This window comes from Macaca mulatta, chromosome 2 (genome assembly GCF_049350105.2).
Source record: "Macaca mulatta isolate MMU2019108-1 chromosome 2, T2T-MMU8v2.0, whole genome shotgun sequence".
Lineage (NCBI taxonomy): Eukaryota > Metazoa > Chordata > Mammalia > Primates > Cercopithecidae > Macaca > Macaca mulatta.
The window spans coordinates 23121218-23148980 of NC_133407.1; the positions used below are offsets into that span (position 1 = coordinate 23121218).

Here is a 27763-nt window from a genome sequence, read left to right on the forward strand (position 1 = left end):
AGGTAGACCACTAGCCAGACTAATGAAAAGAGAAGAATCAAATAGACACAATAAAAAATGATAAAGGGGAGATCACCACTGAACCCACAGAAATACAAACTACCATCAGTGAATACTATAAACACCTCTATGCAAATAAGCTAGAAAATCTAGGAGAAATAGAAAAATTATTGGACACATACACCCTTCCAAGACTAAACCAGGAAGACATTGAATCCCTGAATAGACCAATAACAAGTTCTGAAATTGAGGCAGCAATTGATATCCTACCAACCAAAAAAATCCCAGGACCAGACAGATTCATAGTTGAACTCTACCAGAGGTAAAAAGAGGAGCTGGTACCATTCCTTCTGAAATTATTCCAAAAAATAGAAAAAGAGTGACTCCTCCCTAACTCATTTTATGAGAGCAGTATCATCCTGATACCAAAACCTGGCAGAGATTAAAAAAAAAAAAAAGAAAAAGAAAATTTCAGGCCAATATCCCTGATGAACATCAATGCGAAAATCCTCAATAAAATACTAGCAAACTGAATCCAGCAGCACATTAAAGAGAGTATTCACCATGATCATGTCAGCTTCATCCCTGGGATGTAAGACTGGTTCAACATACACAAATCAATGAATGTAATCCATCACATAAACAGAACCAATGACAAAAACCACATGATTGTCTCATTAGATGAAGGAAAGGCCTTCAATAAAATTCAACACCCCTTCATGATAATAACACTTGATAAACTAGGTACTGATGGAACATATCTAAAAATAATAAGAGCTATTAGTGGGAACCCACAGCCAATATTATACTGAATCGGCAAAAGCTGGAAGGATTCCCTTTGTAAACCAGCACAAGACAAGGATGCTCTCTCTCACCACTCCTATTCAACATAGTATTGGACATTCTGGCCAGGGCAATCAGGCAACAGAAAGAAATAAAGGGTATTCAAATAGGAAGAGAGGAAGTCAAAATGTCTGTTTGCAGATGACATGATTATATATTTAGAAAACCCCCATTTTCTCAGCCCAAAATCTCCTTAAGTTGATAAGCAACTTCAGCAAAGTCTCAGGATACAAATACAATGTGCGAAAATCACAAGTATTCCTATACACCAATAATAGACAAACAGAGAGTCAAATCATGAGCAAACTCCCATTCACAATTTCTACAAAGAGAATAAAATACCTAGAAATACAACCTACATGGGATGTGAAGGACCTCTTCAAGGAGAACTACAAACCACTGCTCGATGAAATAAAAGAGGACACAAACAAATGGAAAAACATTCCATGCTCATGGATAGGAAGAATCAATATCCTGAAAATGGCCATACTGCCCAAAGTAATTGATAGATTCAATGTTACTTCCATCAAGCTACTGTTGACTTTCTTCACAGAATTAGAAAAAACTACTTTAAATTTCATACGGCACAAAAAAGGAGCCTGTATAGCCAAGATGATCCTAAGCAAAAATAACAAAGTTGGATGAATCGTGCTACCTGATTTCAATCTATACTACAAAGCTACAGTAACTGAAACAGCATGGTACTGGTACCAAAACAGAGATATAGACCAATGGAACAGAACAGAGTCCTCAGAAATAACACCACACATCTACAACCATCTGATCTTTGACAAACCTGACAAAAACAAGAAATGGGGAAAGGACTTCTTATTTAATAAATGGTGTTGGGAAAACTGGCTAGCCATATGCAGAAAAGTGAAAATGGACCCCTTCCTTACACTTTATACAAAGATTAACTCAAGATAGATTAAAGACTTAAATGCAAGACCTAAAACCATAAAAACTCTAGAAGAAAACCTAGGCAATACCATTCAGGACATAGGCATGGGCAAAGACTATGACTAAAACACCAAGGGCAATGGCAACAAAAGCCAAAATTGGCAAATGAGATATAACTAAACTAAAGAGCTTCTGTACAGCAAAAGAAACTACCATCAGAGTGAACAGGCAATCTACAGAATGGGAGAAAATTTTTGCCATCTTTCCATCTGACAAAGGGCTAATATACAGAATCTACAAGGAACTTAAACAAATTTACAAGAAAAAAACAACCCCAACAAAAAGTGGGGGAAGGATATGAGCAGATACTTTTGAAAAGAAGACATTTATGTTGCCAACAAACATATGAAAGAAAGCTCATCAACACTGGTCATTAGAGAAATGCAAATCAAAACCACAATGAGATACCATCCCATGCCAGTTAGAATGGCAATCATTAAAAAGTCAGGAAACAACAGATGCTGGAGAGGATGTGAAGAAATAGGAACACTTTTACACTGTTGGTGGGAGTGTAAATTAGTTCAGCCATTATGGAAGACAGTGGGGCGATTCCTCAAGGATCTAGAACCAGAAATACCATTTGACCCAGCAATCTCATTAGGAGGTATATACTCAAAGGATTATAAATCATTGTAATACAAAGACACATGCACACGTATGTTTATTGCAGCACTATTCACAATAGCAAAGACTTGGAACCAACCCAAATGCCCACCAATGATAGACTGGATAAAGAAAATGTGGCACATATACACCATGGAATACTATGCAGCCATAAAAAAGAACGAGTTCATGTCCTTTGCAGGGACATGGGTGTAGCTGGAAACCATCATTCTCAGCAAACTAACACGGAACAGAGAACCAAACACCACATGTTCCCACTCATAAGTGGGAGTTGAGCAATGAGAACATGTGGGCACAGGGAGGGAAACACCATACTCCAGAGCCTGTCGGGCAAGGGGAGAGATAGCATTAGGAGAAATACCTAATGTAAATGATGGGTTGATGGGTGCAGCAAACCACCATCCACATGTTTACCTGTATAACAAACCTGCACATTCTGTGCATGTACCCCAGAAATTAAAGTATAATAAAAAAGAAAGAAAACAAAATCTAAGCTCTGTTGTTTTTTCTTTCATGTAAATTATTAAAGATTATCAAAGACCATGAAATTATACAGCAGAATTTCCATGTAGAAATAGACTATTATAAAAAGTACGTTTATCAAAACACTAAGAATATTTAATGTAAATAAAACTTAGAAAAAATGTCAAAAGGCAACGTTTAAACCTTTTTTCCCCTCCTATAGTTAAAATTAGCTTTTGTACTCTGCTTTCATTTAGCTGAACACTTGAGTTTGGTGGATCTTAAGTTTCTTATCCAGAAGAGGAAGAAACTAGGCTAGAAGGTTCTAAAATTCCATAATTTTCTCTTCAAAAAATTCAGAATGGCTCTGTCAAATCACTAAAATCGCTAGATACAGCACTTACTGTCCTTAAAGCTAAGTGTAATCAGAATATCAGCAAGAAATAGATCTTGTAGTCAGCAATCTTTACTACATCTCCTTTCTATTAACTTGCAAACAGAGAATTTTTTAAAATAAAAGAATATTTCTAAAAATGATGCTGAGCATTTTCTATGTAATAAGTTATTTTCCAAATTCCTGCTTAACATTTTTTTTTCTAATTAGTGACAGCTAAGTTCATTATAGACACATCCAATAAAAAAATAAGAGACCTACTCATTAAGCAAATAAAATTATCCTCTACGATCTGGCCCAAGTATGTATTATGAGACTTAGGATACAATTTGCATGACTAAACTGGATCTTGTGATTCTTACATTAGAAATATTTTAGCTAATTATGAGGTTTGGAAAATGCTGTGGTCACAATGTCTTAGCTTTCGTTTTGCTTTGAGTCTGATAACAGACTATTATGTTTAATCATGAACATCCTGATGACTTACAAGCAGCTCCTCTCAAAACTGATTTGCAAATGCCATCTGTAGAATAATGACAACTTTTTTTTTTTTTTTTTTAAAAAAAGGCTAGATCAGGCTCAGTGGTAAGTAGTGGAGGTCAAACAAAGCTAGGGAAGGGACAAAAAAACAAACAAGCTCCAGCCAGAGAAACTCCTGTCAAGAAGAGGCTAAGTGGCTTTGACTGAAGTGCCTTGCTATGTGACAAAGGGGTTAAAATACAAAGATTCCATCAGATTATCTCAGATGTTAAAGTCCTTGGAGAGTGGGAAGTCAGCCAAGGAAAACCTTGCCCTCAGAAGAGATGGATGGAAAAGATTTTTAAAATTCCCTCAAACAAAAAACACACCCAATAACCACAACAACCAGCCCAATGGTGGCAATCAGGCTTCTCATGCTTGAGTCTGACAGCATATCCCCACATGAATCTTCACTGTTACCCTCGGTAATCAGATTTATTTAAAAACACACATGTAGTGCTTTGAACACACCAGGTACTATTCTAGGCTCTTTACAAATATTATTTAATTTTCCTGTACATCCTATGAGGTAAGCAGTAATAGTATCTTTATTCTCTGGATGATGACTGTAGACCCAGCAAGGTACTATAACCTGCCCAAAGTTGCACAGTTTATGAAGTGGAAGAGCTGGGATTCAAATCCAGTCAGTCTGAATGCAGAGTGTGTGCTCACGGTTTCATGGTTTCTGTGTTATGCTATGCTGGATGGAAAAGGAAAAGAAAAGAAAAAGACATTGCAAACAAATGTATGTGGTTCAAAATTCCTACTTTTCCCAGTTCATGAAACTCAATAACCCTAGAGAGGACTCTTCAACAATTGAATAGCAGCAAAGCGCAGGATGTTTCTTAATTATGATTGCTTACTGTGTCCAACCCTGTCTCCAATACATCAAACCCCACAAAGGCAAGATGAAATAATCAAGGCATTTAACTCGGAATAGGTAAGTGGGGTGCGCAGTTTGGTTTATGTCGAGTGCCTTAAAAATGGGCATCGAGGGGAGCCCAGTAAGTTCAGCTTCCAGTTCTACAATGTATGAGGAAGAACAACAGCTCAGTTTGCCTGTACCATGGGAAGGCTTTCCATGGCTTATGATAGCTCTTTTTCTCCTTTATCCAAAATAACAGAAAATAAAATAAATGAGTCGCTTACACTTCTGGGTCCAAGAGGATGTTGATATAAGTTTTAGAAATGAGAAGAACAGACCACCCCCAAGAGGAAATTCCAGACAGGAAAAACATAGCATCAGGGTACACACAATCATAACCTGATTTAGCATCCTATAAAACCACAGTCTCCTCAAGGATTTTCCTGATTACTGTCTTCAGAAGCATGACAAAGTTACAGGGGATTTTTCTGATTATTGAATGCAAAAGCATGAGAAAGTTCCATGAGTCACATTATAGACTTGCCGAACTTGAAGTTTACCGCCGGGCAGTTTGGAGGGTTACATTTTTGTAACTGCTACGTGACAGTTCTGGGAAAGGAATCTATGTTAGTCTTAAGAAATCGCATTCTCTAAGTGGACCAGAATCTTTCATTCCAGTACCCTTAACTATTTTTTGGGGGGGTGGAGGGTTTGGGGTGGAAAGGAATTGAGAGAGGGTCTTGAATCCCACAAAAACTATGAATGTACTGCCCCAGAAACATGCATGAACATATAGTCATAATATACTGCACTTTATTTTATGGGATTTGCAAACCTCTTCCTCTCTCTCCTTAAAAAGCATTTTATATATTCAGGCCCTAAAAGAATTCCATAGACAGCTTAAGATGATAGTCTAGAGCCACTCAAAGGCTAGGTTTATTGTTAGAACTGGATCAAAGACCACTGGGCCTATTTTTAGGAACTGTCTGGCCTCACCATAATTATCTGGCCCAAGAAGAAAATTTAGGGTTAAGAAGTATGGAAGTATCTGTCAATCATGGCCACCTTCCACATTAAGAGTTATCAGAATTTTAGTTTTAATTACTTTATTTCTTCACAACATTACTGAATCCACTTTGGGGTAAGAGAAAAAAAATCTCAGCAGCAGTTTTCCCACAAAAGATATCAATCTTACAGTTAATTTTAACAAGGGAAAAAATTACCTGTGAAAACTAACTGGAATCAGATAAGACAGGAAAAAAATAAGAACATCACAGGAATCTATATTGATACTGCCAAGCACCGAAAACAAACCTAAATGGTTCAGTGTAATGTTTGTCATTGATTCACTCATTCATGATTGATTTATGAATTAATTTAAGCAATTTTCTGCTGAGACCTTACTACGTAGAAGACTCTATAGTATGGTGATATAAAATTAATTCAGCAGGTTCTGTCCAGGTGTGCCACTACAGTACTGTGAGAATTCAGAGCTGGGTTTCTTGCCTCCTGCCATCAACTTAATCACCGCTTGCCATTGAAAGAGGTGGTAAGACAACCAAAGGCCAAATTATGGGAACTCTCTTGTCATGGGTCTAAACTTTAAAGTAAAGGCAGCTGTGTGTTGATGATGAAAACATCTCCAAAAGGCAGGTAGAAACTTCACTTGATTTCTGTATTCTAAGTGCTTCACACATTACTTGGCATATAAGAGGTGCACAATTAGTGTTTGCTCAGAAGATGACTTCTCACTTGGCTATTCAATGACTTCATAATAGGCAGGATAGTCATAATCATTTATGTTACACAGATGAGAAAAGCCGAATCTTTGAGAAGTTAAATGAATGTCCAAGGATAGTCCAGTTCATATGCCGCAGAGTCGCATCTGGAATTCAAGTCTTTTCAGCATTCAGTTCGATGTTCTCGAACTCAAGAGGGAGGTGGAAAGTAATGAGTGATGTTGCATATTCCTGAAATGGATGCAGTAAATAATGGAAGAGAAGGTTTGCAAATTTGAATTGAGGTCTGTTCAGAGCTTCCTAATAATTTTGTCCTGCTGACGTGATATAGGTCCATTTTGAGAAAAATGAGAAAAATAAGCTAATTAGTTAACCAAATCGCACACAGAATGTGAGAAAGAAAAAGACAAAGAAAATATCAAGTTTCTTACAAATTGGGGCAGGTTAATACTATAAAAATCGCAGAAGCAATGCTAAAAACAGACTTGCTTGACAAAGAGGAGGCAAGAAGATAAATAACAAACAGTTTTAAACTTGTTGCTGGTAGACTTCCATTATTAGAGGCCTCAAGGCTATTGCCAAACCCAAGAGAATCTGAGAATGGTGTACGGCCATACCACCCTGAACGTGCCGTATCTCATCTGATCTTGGAAGCTAAGCAGGGTCGGGCCTGGTTAGTACTTGGACAGGAGAGAATCTGAGATTTTTTCCTCTCCTAGTTTTGGAGAGCCAGGGAACGAGTTGATATCAAAAAAGATGGGGATTCAGCTGAAGAGAGAGAGAGAGAAAGGAAGCTGGGGTGATGAAAAAGGGAACTGGGTTTACAGTCTTTCAATTAGGTCCCAACATGCCCATGGCCTCGCCTTGGTTCACTTTCAGAAGTTCAACTGGGCCACTTCAACGCAGAACTCCAGACTCACTAGTTCACAGCTGGTTTTGGGAAAGTGCCTTGGAGCAGTGTTTGCATTGAGGGTGCAAACTTACAGGACATTGTTGGTTTCTTATTTGGACTTAAAACGCACTTCATATTCTAGCATCTCTAGGCCTAGGATCTAAAATGGCTCAGAAAACTCTGACAGCTATAGCATCTTTGAAGAACTTGGTTAAGGTTATTATAATCAGAAACACTCACATTAGTGCTCTTAGAGAACACTCTTAGCCAGATGGCCTCCTTGTGCAGCCAGACCGGGCTGAGGCTGCTGTGAGTAGAGGAGCCATACTTCAGTGACACAAGCATGACTAGGGACAAGGAGGGGAATGGAACAAGGGAAAACAAAAAGACATGGAGGAAAATAACTAGAACACAATCCAACAGAAATATTTAAAATGTTTTTTCAAAGCAATTTTTTTAACCTCTTTTGAAAACACACAAGTGTCTTCAGGGCTGGTAAAATGGTTGGAAACCATAGCACTGAGGACCACTTTGCACAGAGCCAGAATAAATGGATTTCAGATAAAGACTCCATAAACGATAAGGAATAGACTAGGCATTCAAAGGCGAGGTCCCACAAGTGACAGTTCCAGGTGACCTGTAACCAAATGAGATACAAGCGCATAATATTCATTAAGAAAATCTGATTTTTCTGTGATTGATAAACAATCGAAAGAGTGCATGGACAGGAGGATGAGCACAAATGAGGATTCTAACAAACTCTACCGAGTTTTCAAAGGGATGCTATAGAAAAAAAGAAAACATATATAGACTAGTAGAAAGCAAACTCGAGAGAAAAAGAAAAGAAAGAAAAACAAAGAAAGCCAGCCAGCCTGCCCGTCCCTCTCCATCAAGTGAAAGAATATAATGAAAAACTATCTGGTTAAGCCTCTTTTTAGGAATGAATAGCTAATGTTCACAAACTAGTCTTAGCAAGGATGAGGATATCCAAGTTTTAATTGGAAATAATATAGCATTGCACCAGATGCTTGTTCCTTAAAACTAAGGCATTAGATAAAGCCAGGTTCATGTTTCTCCCACCTCCGTGTTTGGAAACGGGAGCACAAAGCCTAATTGGCCAAATCAAGGAACTGGAGGTTCTACAGAAAAACCCTCTAACCCCATGATTGATGTCCATTGACACCTCCGAACAATGACACCATGGAAACTGGCAGAGGGTACACCCCGTATGCAACAAGGGGACATGCAGCCCAGGCTCTATAGAGAGAGACAAACCTCAGCCATAAACCCTGCATCATAGCAACTTATTTTGAAGTTGTCAGGTCTGCATATTCTCATAGGCAGATTTTCAGTTATGAAATGTATATACTCATTCATTCAATAAATATTTATGCAGGGCTTTCTGTGTGCCAGGTACTCTCGGTGCTGGGCATCCAGCAGAGAGCAAAAGAGACCGAGTGTCTTCCCCTGGGAGTTTTACTTTTGACTGGAGGGAAACAGACAATAATCAAGTAAACAACTACTTAATAAAGCATGAGGCAGTGGTGAGTGCTATGAAGAAAAAAGGAGGCAGGATAAGGGGAGATAAAGTAACTAGTAGAGTGTTTGGGCAGAAAGTTAACAGAGATGCCTGTTCAGCAGACACATGTCCTTGCACTCTGACAATTCTCTCTCAACTAAAGTCAAAGCCACTATTCCCTCTTTGGGAAGCACTATTGTTCATCCTGAGATTAACAACCTGCCTCTGTTTATGCTGAGCTGGCCTGATTGTGGTATGGAATGCAAAGAGCTCTGAAACAGCAGGGAGTGGAAAATCCAGCATCATCATGACTGTGGTAGGCTGGTGGGCTCCAAAGACCCACACTTGCTGGTGTCCATGCCCCTGTGTCTACTCTCTCCTTGAGTTTGGGCTGGCTTTGTGACTCATTTTAAGCAACAGAATGTAATGCAAAGAATGATGGGCCAGTTCTAAGCTTAAGCCTACAGAAGGTCTGGTAGTTTCTGCTTTTGCATGCTGGGTACAGGCACCTTGTAGGAGCCCTACTACCCCGAGACCAAACTGCTGTGAGAAGCCCAAGCTAGTCATGTGGTGAGACCACAGAAGAGGAAAACCAAGGTCCCAGCCAACAGCTCCAGTACCAACTTGTCAATCAAAGTGAGTGGAGCCCATTTGGAAATAGATTGTTCTGGCTTAGCTGAGCCACCCTAGCTGACCCTACACAGAGCAGAGTCCCACCAAGAATGGTGCAAATTGTAGACTCATGAGCAAAGAAACAGAAGGGTTGTTTTAAGCCACTGAATGTTGGGATAGTTTTGTTACCCAGCAACAATTATTGGAAAAAAAGACTTTCAATTTCAAAATTAAAAGACACAAAACACACAGAACTTTTAAATGTACACCTTTGGTTTAAAATTTTTGTTTGTTTAGAATTTTTTGGTTGGCTGTCTGTGCTTTTGATTGTAAAATATCTCATTTGAGGACAGGAATTGCTGGATCTCAAATACAGGAAAATTACGGTCTGATTTAAGGCTTAAAAGTAGAGATGCCTGGATTAGGAGGACAATATGATTCTGCTGACCTATTCATCTTACACGGGCCAAACTTATGTCCTGCCATAATTCTGTAAGTAGGAAGCTGAACTAGAATTGACCTCAGTTAGCATTTCCCCATGCAAGCGACAATACCCACCCTGGAATTCCTGACGACACTATCAACCTGATACAGCAGCCACATGCTGGCCATCCTCGAAAAGTGCTGGCAACAAAGTCTTGTTCAAACAGACGGACAAATCTGCCTAGTTTTATGCAAAGGAAAAGGAAAAGCAAAGCAATTAATTCACCCTGGGGAAACATGCTGAGGGCATGAATTTACCAGGTAGTGCAAGTCACTGTCAGTTGCATTCACAAAGAGGACGCGCCATCCTTCCCCTGTCCTCTGGACCCTTTCCGCCTTCATTGGGGGAAGGGTAATGGATAGTGTGGAGTGGGTGGAAGGGAAATGTAGGACATGAATGGGTCATCTAAACTGGAATGTAAAGGGAACATTACTTCTTGATGGCACTGATCCTGACGAGATTTGTATTATACATACACCAAAGATTTAGGGGAGGATGCAACCTGGGGAGTCTTCAAGATGCTCTACTGCAGTGTTTCTGAAAGTGTGGTCCCTAAGTCCAGCAGCATGGGCTTCATCTGCAAACTCGTTAGAAATGCAAATTCTTGAGACCTACCCCAGATGGACTTAATCAGAAAGTTTGGGAGTCACAAACCCTCCAGTTGGCTTGGATGCATACCCAAGTTTGGGAACCACTAAACGTGTTGAAATTCAGGGAGAAAAGTTAGAGCTTCTATTTTGAATTTTTAGAAAAAGCATTAAGATTCACCAACACTTAAATTTACTAACATTTAATATTGACTCTCCTGTTCTTATCTGCTCTGTAAGTCGTGGGTCATGTGTCATGTGCAATTTCCACAACCCAAAGGACTTGCAATTATTATCCCTACTTGTTCATTCACTTTCAGCTTGCAGTATTTTTTATGTATTCCCACTGGTGGATTTACAAATTATATTACCTGCTTTTAATTTCACTAACTTGTCTCAAGTGGCCAAGTGGCTTGATTCCTGCAAAGAAGCCATCAAGCCTAAGCAAATAAGAAATGGGCAGAGCTGACACTTTTATACTGTCTTCCGAATCACACCACTACAATGCTCCCACTATAATTATTACTGAAAATATTTTAGTGAGTACCAAAATAAATTTTTATTTAAGATAATAAAATTTAAAATATCTAAGAGATTATTTCATTTTATCTTTTAGTTTTATATATCTGTTTTTATATAGTTTAAAAGAAACCTGAGGCTTATGAGGAAACTGAGGTTCAGAGGGGTTACCTAAATTTATCAAAAGTTTAAGGCCAAGATTTAAACTCTGGAACATCTGTTGGATCTCACAGCTTGTTGCTATCAGCTGTGTGGTGTATTAGCCCATGAAGCCTACGAAGATCATTATGGAAGATATAGGTTGGCCACACAAGACTGGAACAGGTGGAAAATGTGCATTAATCAGTAAGTTTGCAATGATTCTGGGAAGACAGGGCCAGTATTGCCCTCAAGGAATCCAGACTAATTGGAAGCAGTAAGACCAGATCAGATAAACTTTCCTGAGTAGAGTCTTCTGTGATATTACCAGTGCTGTACGTACTCCTGCAATATCACCAGTGCTAGGAGTGCTCTGCCGTTATCACCAGTGCTGGGATTTGCCATGTGTCCTGCAGGCAATGATGAACATGTGTGAATGATTGGAGCTGTCACTGCATTCACTCTTCCACCTGTCACATTGATTCCCTTTTTCATAAAATACAAATCCTGAAAACTGGCATGGATTTAAATAGCATGAGCTTTCAGGCCCTTTGCTGATTTTACAAAATGTCTAAACCTGAAGTTTCTGTTACCGTGATACTTTTCTGTGCATTTCAGCTGCTAACTTGGGCTCCTTTGACACTGTTTGGAAAAAGAAGTCTGCACAAAGTGAACTTTATAGGAAACTAATAATAAATAAAATAGAGAAAACGTCATTTAAAAATCTAAGGATGCCTAAAGGCAATTTCGTTATATGTGGTTGATAATTTTTGTAGAAGACTATCATCAAATATAGCTTTTAGGTGAGTGGCAATGACTACCTTCAGATGGGATATACCACAGCTCAGGATTGCCAGCTCTACCTTGTCATAGGCTCGAGCTGGTCAAGCCCACCATGAAGGGTGGAAAGCCTCATCCACTTTTCACTTACGTGATTGAATTTGCATTCCACATTGTGTCATTTCAGAACTCCCTTACGCTTTGTAATTTCATTGGATCCAGCCAGCATGAAACCAGCCAGCCAGCCAGCCCTGGATATATCGAATTGTTCAATTTCTTAGAGTCTGCATGTGGACAGCTAAACCTTGCCGGGGGAAAATCCATGGTGTCAGTTTTACCAGCTGGTAATCTGGCATGTTTTCCTGGTCAGTCTGCTCCTTCATTCTCAACCACCACAATTTTAAAGCTTCCCTCTTCTGAAACCTATATTCCCAATGCTTTCTCTTCACAACACTCATTAGAGTTTGTATACCTACATGGAAGACCACTCATGAATGATCCTCTTACTAACTTGACTACAGCCCATCAGGGCAGAGCTAGTATCAATTTTGCTCACGAGAGCCTCCTTTTGGGGGCCTGGCACAGGGTAGATTCCCCAATAAGCATTGAGGGTTTGCTGTTTGATGCGAGATGAGTAGCTGCTTTCAAACCTTGAGCCTTAGGCCACGTCCCCCTCCCAACTGCCAGCAAGTCTTGTAGGGGGCCTCAAACAGCCTTGTCCAAACAGCTATGTCCAAACATCCTGTGTTGACGGAGGCAGCAATCAGTCACTTAGAGCTTCCTGATCAATTGGTGAGAGACAATCCGGGCACATTCTGCAGTGGCTGCAGAGTTTAAGTGATGTCCCACATCAGCCACGGGATGAAGTTTCTAAGGGCAAAATTGCCAGGGACTGGTGAGCTCATCTGAGACATACAGGAAACAGGGAGTAGAGATAAAAAGCAATAAATTCGATAAAAATGCTAATTTGTTTAGCCATCAATTTTTAATCATTTGACCACCTAATTAATTAATTAGTTTTGTTTGGACTGTAGTTCCTTCCTGAAAGCATTTGAGGCTGATGACTATAAAAGACACAAACACAATAACCCTAAAGGTTATTAAAAATAAGTCAGGAGAAATGTTGGCTTTCACTTTACTCCCTGTCTCAAGAAAATTCAGGCAACCCAGCTAAAGGATGTTGACCCTGGGGATGCTCTAATAAGATCCAGATGAAGGAAATGACAAAAAGAATTTAGAGACAGGGAGAGATCAAAAATAAACAGAAAAGGTATGGAAGTTGTTTCTGAATAAGGACAAGACTGAGAGACTATATGGAGAGAGGTCTCCGTTGTCCTTGCTTTGGCCATCCTACACCAGAGTGTTCACAACTCACCCACCACAGACGCATGAGTGAACCCAGCAGAGATGGATCAGCCGCAGCCCAGGTTAGACTACTCATTGGAGCCAGCCCCAAACTGCAGACTTTGTAGAATCAAGAACTAAAGTAAATGGTGGTTTCAACATTTTTTTCCTTTCTTTTTTAAAATTAACATGTGATAATTATACATATTTAGTGGTGGCTGTTTCAAGAAATGAATTTTGGAGGTGTTTCTTAGATAGCAAAAACTAACTGATACGGTTCATTTCACGCACAATCACTCTCTGAGAAACTTCAATCTTCAGCTTTACAGGATTAACAATATCTTTTTAGCTTTTCCTAAATCCATTTAAATTTAGTCCTTTGATAAATTTCTTTTTTTTTTCTTTTTTCTTTTTTTTGTGAGATGGAGTCTCACTCTGCCGCCCAGGCTGGAGTACAGTGGCACGATCTCGGCTCACTGTAACCTCCACCTCCCAGGTTCAAGCAATTCTCCTGCCTCAGCCTCCTGAGTAGCTGGGACTACAGGCATGCATCATCATGCCCGGCTAATTTTTGTATTTTTAGTAGAGATGGAGTTTCACCATATTGGTCAGGCTGGTATATAACTCTTGATCTCGTGAGCCACCCACCTCGGCCTCCCAAAGGGCTGAGATTACGGGCATGAGCCACTTTGCCCGGCCAGATGAATTTCTTATAGTTTAACTCTATTTGCCAATATTATGATTACTGGGCACAACAGCCCAAGAGGAAAAATAAAGCGCTATGAATTTCTGCTCAGCAGCCTCAGCTGCTTCTTTTTCATGGAAACAAACAAAACAAAACAAACAAAAACCCCCAACCAAAAAAACCTCTAGAGGTTACGTTTGACTCTTACAGCACTGAACTCAGCTTTTGTGAGTTCCGTTTATTTAGGCTTTTTATTAGGCTTGGGGGTGGGCTGGTGGTAGTATTAATACTATTGAGTTTGGGTTGAGAACACTTTTTCTCTTTAGGATCCTGAGTCAGGGGTTGACCTAGAAAATCAACACCCACAGATATTTTCTACAAGGCGGTAAGTCAAGCAATCCAAACTTCAGCACGTCTGCTCTCTCATTTTAAGATAGTCTTTGTAAACCAAACAAATAAGCATAAAGAGAAAAAAGAAAATGCTTAAGACCATGAATGTCTACTTTAACTTACAAATACAAACATGCCTAATACTTTTCAGAAACCATGCATGAGAATGACAATTTAAGCTTAAGTCCTAAAAGCTCTCCACTCTCTCTAGCTCCCACATGTGTATAAAAGGTTTAAATGAACAAGAAAAACACGTTGGGATTAGGATTTGATTCCAAAAAGCTTTTATAGTCCTATAGAATGACCAGGAGTTACACTAGCTTCAAAAGACACACCAAACAAAAACTGATTTTTATCAAATAGCATTAATACTTGATGGACCAAAGTTGTTTTCACAAAGTATTTCCAAAATGAGGAGCTTGCCAAGCTGTGCCAATGTTCATAGCTCCAGGGGTCCTATCTTGGAACTTTCAAATTCAGTCAAAAGCAAAAAACATGTGTTTGTCTATCTGAACTTGAAAATTTGTCAACAAATACCAAACTCAGCACTTCTGAAACATGAATTGGAGGCCCATTCCTGAGCTGACTCAATTTCCTACTTTGACACAATGATCATTAGGCATATCGCACTAGAGTGTGGCAGACTCATTTTGATAAGTTATTTTGTCAATTAGCTCAACCACTTACCAATCTCTCAGGCATAAACACTACTGAGAAATTAACTGCTCTCAATTTGTTAGTATGAAAACTTGCCTGAGATTCTCAGGGACCTCAGACAAAAATTAATAAACATAAGTTTTTTAAAAAACAAAGCACCACATTTTTTCATACATATGATTTGACTATCTTCTTGAAATAACTTAAAAGTTCTCCAGCAACTTAGCTTGTAACTCATTTCAAATAAGTTTGCATGAAAGAAGAAATGAAGGCGTTAATATGCCCCATCACCCCTGAGGCAATTAGTTTAGAGAAGTGATGCAAGTCATTTAAAGAAAGTTTCTGGAGTACATTGCCAGGCTCCTGATCCTTAGCCTAACGCTTCTGCCAAAGTAAATTCTTTGGTCTCCATGCTATGCTACTCATTTAGAGACCATGATGGCAGGCATCAAACTACACTTTCCTATCATAACTTCTGGGTCTTTTTGTCTGCTTGAGTTTCCCTTTTTCTGAGCTGCCTTTTAGTTCCTTTATCCTTTTATCCTTTTAGTTCCTTCTTCACCAACGCCCTTGTGTTTTCCTCATAAGCCTTATGATCGAAAACAGCAGTTTCCAAACTTTGCCACACCTGAACACATATTAATAATTAGACAATCATTATTCCCTGATTTGTTGTCCTGGAATCCTTTTGGGGTTAAACAGGGCCTTGAAGAGTAACAAACCATATACCTCTTAGAAAGATACAACATACATTAGTGTATCAAAGACTGTAACTATTTAATCCAGTATTGCTCAAATTAAAGAATTTATTTATTTTAAGGAACTGGGTTCTGTGGAATATAAATTTTGGAAAATTTCCTTTTCCAACGTGTATTTTCTGGAAAAATGTTCTTTTTCTTAAGGATTTTGGCTAACTCAGGGCTTCATGTTCTATTCAAAATATAGGAAGTATTGCTTGTAAAAACAAACAACAACAACAACAACAAAACAGAAGTGAGGGAAAGAAATGAAACGAATCTCCTCCAGACTTTAATTACATCTCTTCTTTTTTACAACTATGCATTCTAAGACAAAGGGGGAGAAAACTGTGTTTAATCTGAAAACATTGACTGATATTATGGTCTAGGCATGGCACTCTTCCTGGACCAGAGAAACTGAGAGCAACAAGACATGGTTCTTACCTCCAAGGTTCTCATAGCCTAGAGTAGAAGAGCAGAGAGAAGAGCAGAAGATGGTAGAAGTGCTTTGAAGCCTCTATCCACAAGAGTTGGTAGAGTAGCCACTTTGTGTTCAGGTCTTTCCCTCCATTCAGAGCCTTAAAAACCGCATCTAAAACCCTCATATTCTAACCACCGCCTCAGCACTACACATACACACACACACACACACACACAAGGTACTTGCAACATGTACACAGGAAATCAGCTACACTGTATTATGAATACTTTTCCCCCGCCCCCTCTTAAACCATGAGCTCTGGCATCTCTTTTTCTGAGACTCACCACAAAGCAGCACCGGGCTCCATCACAAATCTTTCAAGGTTACAACCTCTACTACTTTAGATCCTTCTGTTTTCTTTCTACTTCAGATGATATTAAGCCCAGGCCAAGCTGTGCTACCTACCATCTCTGTTTCTGCTTTTGCATCATTAAGAAGATCATGAAAAAAGATAAGCTACCAAGGCAGAGAAATGTATCATCAGGTAGGGCTGCATTTAGCTGCAGGTAAAAGAAAACCTAATTACAGTGGCTTAAATAGAGGTGGGCTATACTTTCCTCATTTAATAATTAGTGCAGGCATAGGCAGTTTGCTGATACTGGGTCCAACCAGGAGAAACAAAAAGAAGGTTGGTACTTGTTTTGCCTCTCCCTTTTAACAGAAAAGCAAAAGCTTTCCCAGAAATCCTGTCTCAGCAGATCTGCTTTTTATCCTGTTGACCAGAATGGTGTCACACGGCTGTAAGAGAGAATGGGAAAGTGAGCCTGAATGGCTGTCCTAGCAGCCGATGAAGATTCTCTGCCACAAGATCAATCCTGGTTCAACTCCCAAAGATTTTTTGAAAGGGTTGGCATCCAAGTTCCTTTAGTGATAAAGAACTAAAGTGCTGAAATACTGCAATAAATCTATACATTAAAAATGTTAGTTTATTAGTTCTATGTTCCCTTCATATTGTGACTGAACTCATTAGTTTCTTTAACTGAAATGGAGAAATCCAAGATCACTGGTCAAACTTCAGGTGATTCCTGAAACTGCAACTCTGCTTAACAACTTGAGTATCTCTTTTTCTTATTTTTCCATATTAGTTATTTCTTGATTCATTCATTCATTCAATAAATATTTATTGAGGATCTACTATGTGTTAGGCATCGTAATAGATGCTACAATACAATGGGGAACAAGATACATACATTTCTTCTTCTATGAAGTGTTGTTTTAGTGGAAGAGACAGATACAATGTATTTAATTATAATTGTGGTACATGCTATGTAGGGTAAGTACAAAGTAAAATGAGGATATTACAGGAAATCAGCTTAGTTTGAGGTGTGTCAGGAAAAGCTTTCCCAAGGCTCAATGAAACCAGGGCCTGTATGCTTCAGCACTTTTGACATTTTGAGTCAGATAATTCTTTGTTATGGGGGGCTGTCTTGCTCATAGTAGGAGGTTTAGTGGCATCCCTTGACCTCCACCCACTAGACACCAGTGGCTTTCCCTTCCAGTTGTGACAACCAAAAGGAGTTCTAAACATTGTCAAATATCCCTGGGGGCAAAATTACCCCCAGATGAGAACCACTGATTTAAATAAAGACTTGGAAGATGAACAGGAGAGTAAGTCACACCACAGAGAGAAGTCATCAATTCCTGTCCATGTTTCACCCCAATCCTTCCTTTGGCAAACTTTTAAGCCCTCTTGCTTTATTCAAAGAGCTTTGAAACTTCTTCTAGGAAGTCTTTGCTGAAGACAAAATAGGTGGCAAATTCCCTCTGGCTCTCACCCTGAAAAAACCATGAGTTCCACAACTTTTTTTCTACCCAGTATTTCACAATGTCTGGAAACACAGATAATGCTATTTCACTTTTTCACAGATGGAAGACGTCCTTGATGATCTTATGTATATTCACCTATGTTTCCAGACTTCATGAACAGCCTCTGTACTTCTTTCTTTCTTTTGAGCACTCCAGAGACAAGTATTAAAGGTCTGCTTCATGCCAGGCATGGTCCTAGATGCTACAGTTTAAATATGAGTAAGAGAAGACTTTTGGTCTCCCAGAACTCGTTGTCTTGCTTCACTCAGGTACAACATGGAGGAAGCTGTAGAGGCAAAGTTGAATGTTCAATTAATTATGTTCTGCTGGCTGCATGTCCTTTCCAATGAACACAGATTGAGAGGCAAAGACAAAGCCTATATAGCTCACAATTCCGCACCCATGAGGTTATGCAGAGAATATCTGCAGAAGATTTGATTGATAATTCTGATATAAAATGATTACTGAGAATGATTCTGTACTCACTCAGATAACCTCACCTGGAGTGGCAATTCTACTCGGCTTGATTCCTCATAATTATTTGCTGAATACATTGAGACTTGATTTTCATTTGCTTCAAGCTCTGTCAATAGCTTCTCCAAAGCGAGATCCTTCCTAAAATTCGTTGCCAGGCTTTGACCTACTTCCTTCTTATTCCTTCTCCCCTAGACAGAGCTTCCCCCTAAAATCTCTCTTGTTTATCACCTGTCTAGCCAAATCAACTGCCAAGGACAGGAATGCTGAAGTGAGGCAAAGTATTTATTTCCTGCTTTGTAGAGCCAGATACTTTAAGCGGAGAAAAAAAGTCCTCACTTGCTTCTAAGTAATGTTTTGTTTTGGTCAGAGCCACACATTAATTCACATGTCCAGGCTGCTTGTAAAATAAAACCAGAGGCATAAGAACTGATAAGAACATGCATTCCTATTTCCTTTCTCTACAAAAGAAAGCCTGATGGTGGTGGCTCATCACTTGTGAACACTGGACTTAAAATTTTAAAGAAAGCAGGGCTTAGCATGGAGGGATGGTTCTATCCAGTACTCAAATAAATGGCAAATTGAACTTACACACCGGGGAGGCAGAAGCAACTCACTAGGGAAGCTTCCTACAGAAACAAAAATTACTAAAACAACATGATGAGGTAAGTACAGTAGTACAATAAAGTCACCTATTTTTCTTCCATTAGTCTTTAGAGTCCTTTATAGTCAGCCCAGTGTAGTGACTGATCAGCACCAAAACTCCTCATTCTTCTTGGGAGGGAGAAACATGTCAGCAGGTCTCTGCACTTTACTATCACTGATATTCATCCCACCTGTTCTCTTTCGCTTTCCATGCTGTGTACCCACAGCTAGTAGGCTGCAGGTCTTCTTTTTTCTATGTCCATGCCAGGGCCTTTAAACCAATTCGGGACCTTCTGCATGGCTCAAGCTTGGGTCAGCTCCACAGCAGGCCTCTTATTTATTTTTTAGAAATTGTCTAAATTGCAACATAAAAACTGCAGTCAGAGTTATGCAAGTTTTATGTAGTTTTGTGGAGCCTGTTGAGGATGATCTTTTCCTAGAAAATGAATAGGTTTCCAAGCATTGCAGTATATGTGATTAATTGAGCCCAGTCTTCAGAACTTCTCTGGAGGTGCAATGCTATGGCTCCTGGGAATGTAATACAGTTGACTCTTAACATCCAAACTGTCTATAATACAGGATCCAAGGCAGCAAGATCCCTGTGCCTTTGTGGGTGTATGTGTTAAAACCAGAATGTCTTTTTTTTGCGGGGGGAAATGCTCTCAAATTAGGCAGAGTGTGATTTAAAAAAAAAAAAAAAAAAAAAAACTTAAGCTGAATTAAATTTAAAGGAATTTAATTGAGCAACGAACGATTTGTGATTCCAGCAGCCTCCTGAGCCAGGGTAGACTCAGAGACTCCTGCGCAGCTACGTGGTGGAAGAAGATTTATGGACAGAAAAAGGAGAGTGACGTTCAGAAAACAGAAGTGAGGTACAGAAAGCGTTGAACTGATTACAGTTCAGTGTTTGCCCTATTTGAACATGGTTCAAACAGCTGGCTACATTTGATTGGCCAAACTCAGTGACCGGCACAAGTGTAGGCTACGGAGTATTTATACTTCCTGTTGTTATAGTTCACAATGTACAGAGAAACCTTCAGGCCAAGCTTAAAATATGGAAGGAGGCAGCTTTAGGTTAAACTTCATTTAGCAAGTGAGGTTTGTTTTGGTAGGTCAAAGCAATACAATTAGATCCCAGGAGACTTCTCCTTTAAGGGTGTTTCAAAACAATTTAATATTTTCAGATTATGTGACTTCCATTTCTGTTGAGCTAGTCTTGAATTTCTTATGAAGTAATGAACATAGACCTTTCAAGTGCAGGTTTTACTGCTATTACAGTCTCAGGTGAGGTAATAATCAAATATTTATTATATGGAAAGTAGTGGGCACTGCTACTCAGAATGGACCTTAACTGTTCTCTCAGAGACCTGGTTTTGAAGGTCCCCTGCTGTGCCAAGAACTAACCTTTGAGTGGTGATTTTGGGAAGGTCTGGTGAGGTGACCCTGGTGATGAAAGGCTCAGAGTAGTGGCCACTTACCAAGGGCTACACAAATATTTCAGTAATTTAATAACCACTAGAGTTGTATTAGTGAAAACTGATGAATGTCAGCCTTTCCTGGATAAAATTAAGTGAATAAATGAATGAACTTAAACTTATGAATAAGCGACATGACCTGAATCTTCCAGAAATCCACAAAAGCTTGTGCAGATGAGTTTGGTTTGCTAAATCTTTTCTTTTGAACTTCCCTATGGATAAAAGGGAGGTTCCTAGCAGGCTGACAGCTACATTTTGGCTAGATGTCAAAGTAACTAGAGAGTGTAAATGATTCCAGCCAAACCATCAATAATTGACAGTGGGTAATTCAGTACATAGACTCCACAGCCACCTGTCTACAAAGGTGGCAAAGAGAATGTCTGTTTCTCTTCACCCATTCAATTTAGACACCAGCCCACCCTTCAATAATGCCACACATTCCAATCATGAAAAACAAATGGTGTGACAATAGCCAGGGGACTTTCAGAGCAGAGCATCCCTTTGGTAAACACAGCCTCTAGATACTATCTCTTGCTCTCCCACGGGATGCCTGCTGCAAAGGAGGCTGAAATGCAACGGGTTAGGAAACTAGCGCTTTTATGGTCTAAGTGACCAAAATGTAGCTCATGAGTTTCAGAAAACGTTTATGTTTTGGTACTTTGCTTAATTCTCTCTCTCTCTGTGTGTGTGTGTGTGTGTGTGTGTGTGTGTGTGCGCCACACACACGCAGGCATACACATGTTTCAATGCTCAATAACAGTGATTTTATTGTGAAACCTATGGTTCAATGAAAGATTTAGTGTTGAATGTTTGTAGAGATAAATTACAATTTTTACATCTAACTGACCCGTGCTTTGGATTATTCTGTCTAGGTAAACTTAGTTCAACTAAATTCATCCATTTATTCATTCAACAAATATTTACTGAGTATCTACTCTAAATCACCTACTCTTCTAAGGCTCTGGGGATGTAGACAGGGAAGAGGGCAAACAAGAAACCTATCCTCCTGGAATGTACATTCTAGGGCAAAAAAAGGTATTTATAATTTCAGGTAATAGTACTGTACAAAAAAATAAAGCAGGGTAAAGGGTTAGAGGTGACTGAGGATACCTTAGTAAGGGTGGTCATGAAAGGCCTTTGTAAGGAGGTGATGTCTGAACAACTAATTGAAAAATACGAGGAGAAGAGGCAGGTAAAGATTTGGTGGAAGAACATTTCGGGCAGAGAGAACAATAAAAGCAAAAGCCTTGAGGTGGGAATGATGTCGATGCATTTCAGACACATCAAGAAGTCGACTTTCCTGAGTAGAATGAACGAGAGGGCAAATGTAGAAAGTGAGGCTAAATGTAACTGTTGCTAAAGCCCCGTAAGATGAGCTCTTCTGACAGACTGAGGGAACTTTTCAAATAAATGCTGTAGATTCTCTCTGAATTCCTAAGAGCTTCCTAAATTAACTATAATGGTTGTGATTAGGATTCTGAATTGGAGAATCATGTTCATACACACAATACTTTATTATTGTTGATACATGGAATATTTTGCCTTGCTATTCTGTAGTGAATATATTCTAACTTTTTGTGGGGGTGGGGGTGGGGGTGGGTAAGAAAAAGGATGGTGATAGTGGTTGACATATCCACAGATGAGCAAAATGTACATTTTTTGTTTCTGCCTCTTCTAATTTAGTACATGGTCTCAAATCTCTCACTTTTCAGGGGCATCCCATTCTGATACATTGAGATCTAATGGCGTTTAGCTCTACTAGAAAGTAATATCTGTGAGGGCAGGGACTTGTTCATCACTGCATCCATGGTGATTTATAAATAATTATTGAACTCGTCCACACACTCTGCCCAGCTTCATTTACTTCCTTGTCCTTTATCTTTCCTCCCTTAAACCTCACCGAGAAGGACCCTGCTCTGAGAGGAGCACAGCAGGACACTCTGGGTCTCCCAAGTGAGCAGTTCTACAGTGTCAATCACTCTGTCATCCTGAACATAATGTGATACAGACCATTTCTTGGAAAAACCCCAATTCTCCCGGTATTGCTTGACCACATTAACCTTTAGGTAATTGGCACTAAACTTAGAACTTAGGATTAGTTCAGTGGAATTCCAGCTAATGAGAGAGGTGGCCATAAATGTCCAAATGTCATTGTTGAAAATTTGTTTCAAGTATCATATGTTACTGGGCAGACAGGAAGGACCATCCCTCCTTGTCCTGCTCCAAAGCTGAAATACTTATAAGCATTTAATATCAAAGAAGAATTGGGCCAGGCAGTTGTATTACAGAGAAGTCTAACATTTGATTTTTGCCCACAAGAGGTTTAAAATCTACTAAGGAATAATGACAATAATAAGAAGCCATTAAACAAATACTAAATGAATAAAATACATTTTATTACCAAGTACCTTGAACTCTAAAAGCACCTAAAATTATAATAGAAAATAGTAAGTACTGAAGTTATTTGTGGAATTAAATTTAATTGTGTTATTTATCTTGAGGCTATTATTTTTAAAACATATATGTTGTTCTCATAATAAACTATACATATAAAAGAAAAGGTGTAAGAAAGAAAAACTGCTAAATCTCTGAACCCAGAATGACCTCTCTCAGCATTTTGGTTTATATTCTTCCAGTTGTCTTTATCTTTCTCTTCTTACATAGATAAGATCATATGGAATACATAATTTTATTTCCTTTTTTCCTCTTAAGATCATAGCATGTTTTGAATATTTTTTTCCCTCCCTAGTGGGGGTGTCTTCTAGTGAAAACCGAAAAAACCTACTAGGAAAATTCTAAAAGAACTTTAACACTTGTTATGTATGTTTTAAAAACCTTTGTTTTAGAGGCTGAATAATACTCAAATAAATGAACATTTATTAATGAGACTTTGAAAGTTTATGTATGGCTACACTACTAAAATATTTCCACATTTAAATGCTTTACATGTTCTCCTGTGTTTTCCTGTGGACTGTTCCCTGGTCACATAGGTGACAAAATATCAGTACAAGAAGAGAATATAGCAGAGATCATAATAGATGAGGTTGTCAGAGGCAGAAACAGAGTTTCCCTGTCTGCTCTTGCAGAAAGTAAATGTGAAATTCTGGCAATTTGGTTGGGTTATTTGGTCTCCAGCAGGGCCCCTCTCAGGAAGTGAACTCACAGTGGCCTTTCAGTTGACAGCCAGAAGATGGGGTAAATGCTGTTAGCTGTTACCCTAGGGCAGAAAACTTAAGAGGTGACTGCACAATGGAACTGGGGAAGCCGAGAGAAGGTAATGAGGTGCCAAACCTGGCCTGATATGCACAAGGCAGGAGACAGAAGCCAAGAAAATACACGCCAACATGCCGGGCTTCAGAGGTCTGTCACACCGTGGATTGCTTCTGCAAAGCTTTTCAGTTCATAATCAGTGCCCTGTAACTGATAATTATTTTTATCCAGGAATTAATTTTCAAAAATCCGTGGGCTCTGCCTTCTAGGCACTTAGGATGGCCTTCTAGCATTGTACTTACAAGTTCATGATGTGTGTGGCCTTATCTAAAATCGAGTGGCAACTGCTGCTTATTGAACATTTGGAATGTGCTACACACCAAAGCACTCACTGAACATCCATTCACTCAGTTAAGCCTCCCCACCAAACATATACAGTACGCCTGTGTGATTACCATCCCCATATTATAGCTGAGGAAACAGAGGCAGAGAGAAGTTGCCCAGGGTCAGCCAGCCAGCATGGGTGGGGGCTGGAATTCACACCCCCGCCTAATACCAGAGCCTATGCTCTTGACTCCTCTAACCCCTGTCTCTCCCCTTCCCTAAGTAACCCCAACAAAAGCCAAATTGTTTCTTATCTCCTCATTCTCCACAACTCACACTGATCTGAAAAAAGAAGGCGACCAACACATGTTACTTGAATTGAATCAGCCACAATGAATATTTCTTTTCAATTTCTTTGTCAAAGTAATATACATACATAATTAAAATGGTGCCGAAAGAAATTTAACAATTTAAGAAAATTCCCTACACCCTGAACTCTCATTTTTTCCCTTCCCGTTCCACTTTTTGGAGGCAACCACTAATTTATTTATTTTTTATATTAATGATTTACTTATTATTATTTTTAAATTATACTTTAAGTTCTAGGGTACATGTGCACAACGTGCAGGTTTGTTACAAATGTTTACATGTGCCATGTTGGTGTGCTGCACCCATTAACTCATCATTTACATTAGGTGTATCTCCTAATGCTATCCCTCCCCTCTCCCCACTCCCCACAATAGGTCCCGGTGTGTGATGTTCCCCATCCTGTGTCCAAGTGTTCTTATTGTTCAGTTCCCACCTATGAGTGAGAACATGCGGTGTTTGGTTTTCTGTCCTTGCTATAGTTTGCTCAGAATGATGGTTTCCAGCTTATTTCATGTCCATACAAGGACATGAACTCATCCTTTTTTATGACTGCATAGTATTCCATAGTGTATATGTGCCACATTTTCTTAATCCAGTCTACCATTGATGGGCGTTTGGCTTGGTTCCAAGTCTTTGCTATTGCGAACAGTGCTGCAAAAATGTACGTGTGCATGTGTCTTTATAGCAGCATGATTTATAATCCTTTGGGTATATACCCAGTAATGGGATGGCTGGGTCAAATGGTATTTCTAGTTCTAGATCCTTGAGGAATCATCACACTGTCTTCCACAATGGTTGAACTAGTTTACAGTCCCACCAACAGTATAAAAGTGTTCCTATTTCTCCACATCCTCTCCAGCACCTGTTGTTTCCTGACTTTTTAATTATCACCATTCTAACTGGTGTGAGATGGGATCTCATCATGGTTTTGATTTGCATTTCTTTAATGGCCAGTGATGACGAGCAGTTTTTTCATGTGTCTCTTGGCTGTATGAATGTCTTCTTTTGAGAAGTGTCTGTTCATATCCTTTGCCCACTTTTTGATGGGGTTGGTTTTTTCTTGTAAATTTAAATGAGTTCTTTATAGGTTGTGGATATTAGCCGTTTTTCAGATGAGTAGATTGCAAAAATTTTCTCCCATTCTGTAGGTTGCCTGTTCACTCTGATGGTAGTTTCTTTTGCTGTGCAGAAGCTCTTTAGTTTAATTAGATCCCACTTGTCCATTTTGGCTTTTGTTGCCATTGCTTTTGGTGTTTTAGACATGAAGTCCTTGCCCATGCCTATGTCCTGAATGGAATTACCTAGGTTTTCTTCTAGGGTTTTTATGGTTTTAGGTCTAACATTTAAGTTTCTAATCCATCTTGAATTAATTTTCGTATATGAGTAAGGAAAGGATATACTTTCAGCTTTCTACTTATGACTAGCCAATTTTCCCAGCACCATTTATTAAATAGGGAATCCTTTCCCCATTTCTTGTTTTTGTCAGGTTTGTCAAAGATCGGGTGGCTGTAGATGTGTGGTATTATTTCTGAGGGCTCTGTTCTGTTCCATTGGTCTATATCTCTGTTTTGGTACCAGTACCATGCTGTTTTGGTTACTGTAGCCTTGTAGTATACTTTGAAGTCAGGTAGCATGATGCCTCCAGCTTTGTTCTTTTGGCTTAGGATCGTCTTGGCAATGTGGGCTCTTTTTTGGTTCCATATGAACTTTAAAGTAGTTTCTTCCAATTCTGTGAAGAAAGTCATTGGTAACTTGATGGGGATGGCATTGAATCTATAAATTACCTTGGGCAGTATGGCCATTTTCATGATATTGATTCTTCCTATCCATGAGCATGGAATGTTCTTCCATTTGTTTGTGTCCTCTTTGATTTCACTGAGCAGTGGTTTGTAGTTCTCCTTGAAGAGGTCCTTCACATCCCTTGTAAGTTGGATTCCTAGGTATTTTTTTCTCTTTGCAGCAACTGTGAATGGGAGTTCACTCATTATTTGGCTCTCTGTTTGTCTGTTATTGGTGTATAAGAATGCTTGTGATTTTTGCACATCGATTTTATATCCTGAGAATTTGTTAAAGTTGCTTATTAGCTTAAGGAGATTTTGGGCTGAGATGATGGGGTTTTCTAAATGTACAATCATGTCATCTGCAAACAGGGACAATTTGACTTCCTCTTTTCCTAATTGAATACCCTTTATTTATTTCTCCTGCCTGACTGCCCTGGCCAGAACTTCCAACACTATGTTGAATAGGAGCAGTGAGAGAGGGCATCTCTGTCTTGTGCCAGTTTTCAAAGGGAATTTTTCCAGTTTTTGCCCATTCAGTATGATATTGGCTGTGGGTTTGTCATAAATAGCTCTTATTATTTTGAGATACGTACCATCAATACCTAGTTTATTGAGAGTTTTTAGCATGAAGAGCTGTTGAATTTTGTTGAAGGTCTCTTCTGCATCTGTTGAGATAATCATGCGGTTTTTGTCTGTGGTTCTGTTTATATGCTGGATTACGTTTATTGAATTGCATATGTTGAACCAGTCTTGCATCCCAGGGGTGAAGCCAACTTAATCATGGTGGATAAGCTTTTTGATGTGCTGCTGGATTCGGTTTGCCAGTATCTTATTGAGGATTTTTGCATTGATGTTCATCAGGGATATTAGTCTAAAATTCTCTTTTTTTGTTATGTCTCTGCCAGGCTTTGGTATCAGGATGATGTTGGCCTCATAAAATGAGTTAGGGAGGATTCCCTCTTTTTCTATTGATTGGAATAATTTCAGAAGGAATGGTACCAGCTCCTTTTCATACTTCTGGTAGAATTTGGCTGTGAATCCGTCTGGTCCTGGACTTTTTTTGGGTGGTAGGCTATTAATTATTGCCTCAATTTCAGAGCCTGTTATTGGTCTATTCAGGGATTCAACTTCTTCCTGGTTTAGTCTTGGGAGGGTGTATGTGCCCAGGACTCTATCCATTTCTTCTAGATTTTCTAGTTTATTTGCATAGAGATGGTTACAGTATTCTCTAATGGTAGTTTGTATTTCTGCAGGATCAGTGGTGATATCCGCTTTATCATTTTTTATTGCATCTGTTTGATTCTTTTCTCTTTTCTTCTTTATTAGTCTTGCTAGAAGTCTATCAATTTGGTTGATCTTTTCAAAAAACCAGCTCCTGGATTCTTTGATTTTTTGGAGGGTTTTTTGTGTGTCTCTCCTTGAGTTCTGCTCTGATCTTAGTTATTTCT

The 27763-nt window shown here is 39.1% G+C and overlaps 1 protein-coding gene and 1 non-coding gene across 2 annotated transcripts in view; both read right to left on the bottom strand.

Annotated features, from left to right (window-relative positions):
* The window catches only part of RARB (retinoic acid receptor beta), a 772903-nt gene that overhangs the window by 243188 nt on the left and 501952 nt on the right, over positions 1-27763 (bottom strand). The gene's annotated exons all lie outside the window — the stretch shown is intronic.
* Positions 23382-23446, bottom strand: LOC114676563 (U7 small nuclear RNA). The gene has a single exon (XR_003727617.2). It is a non-coding gene; the product is annotated as a U7 small nuclear RNA (small nuclear RNA).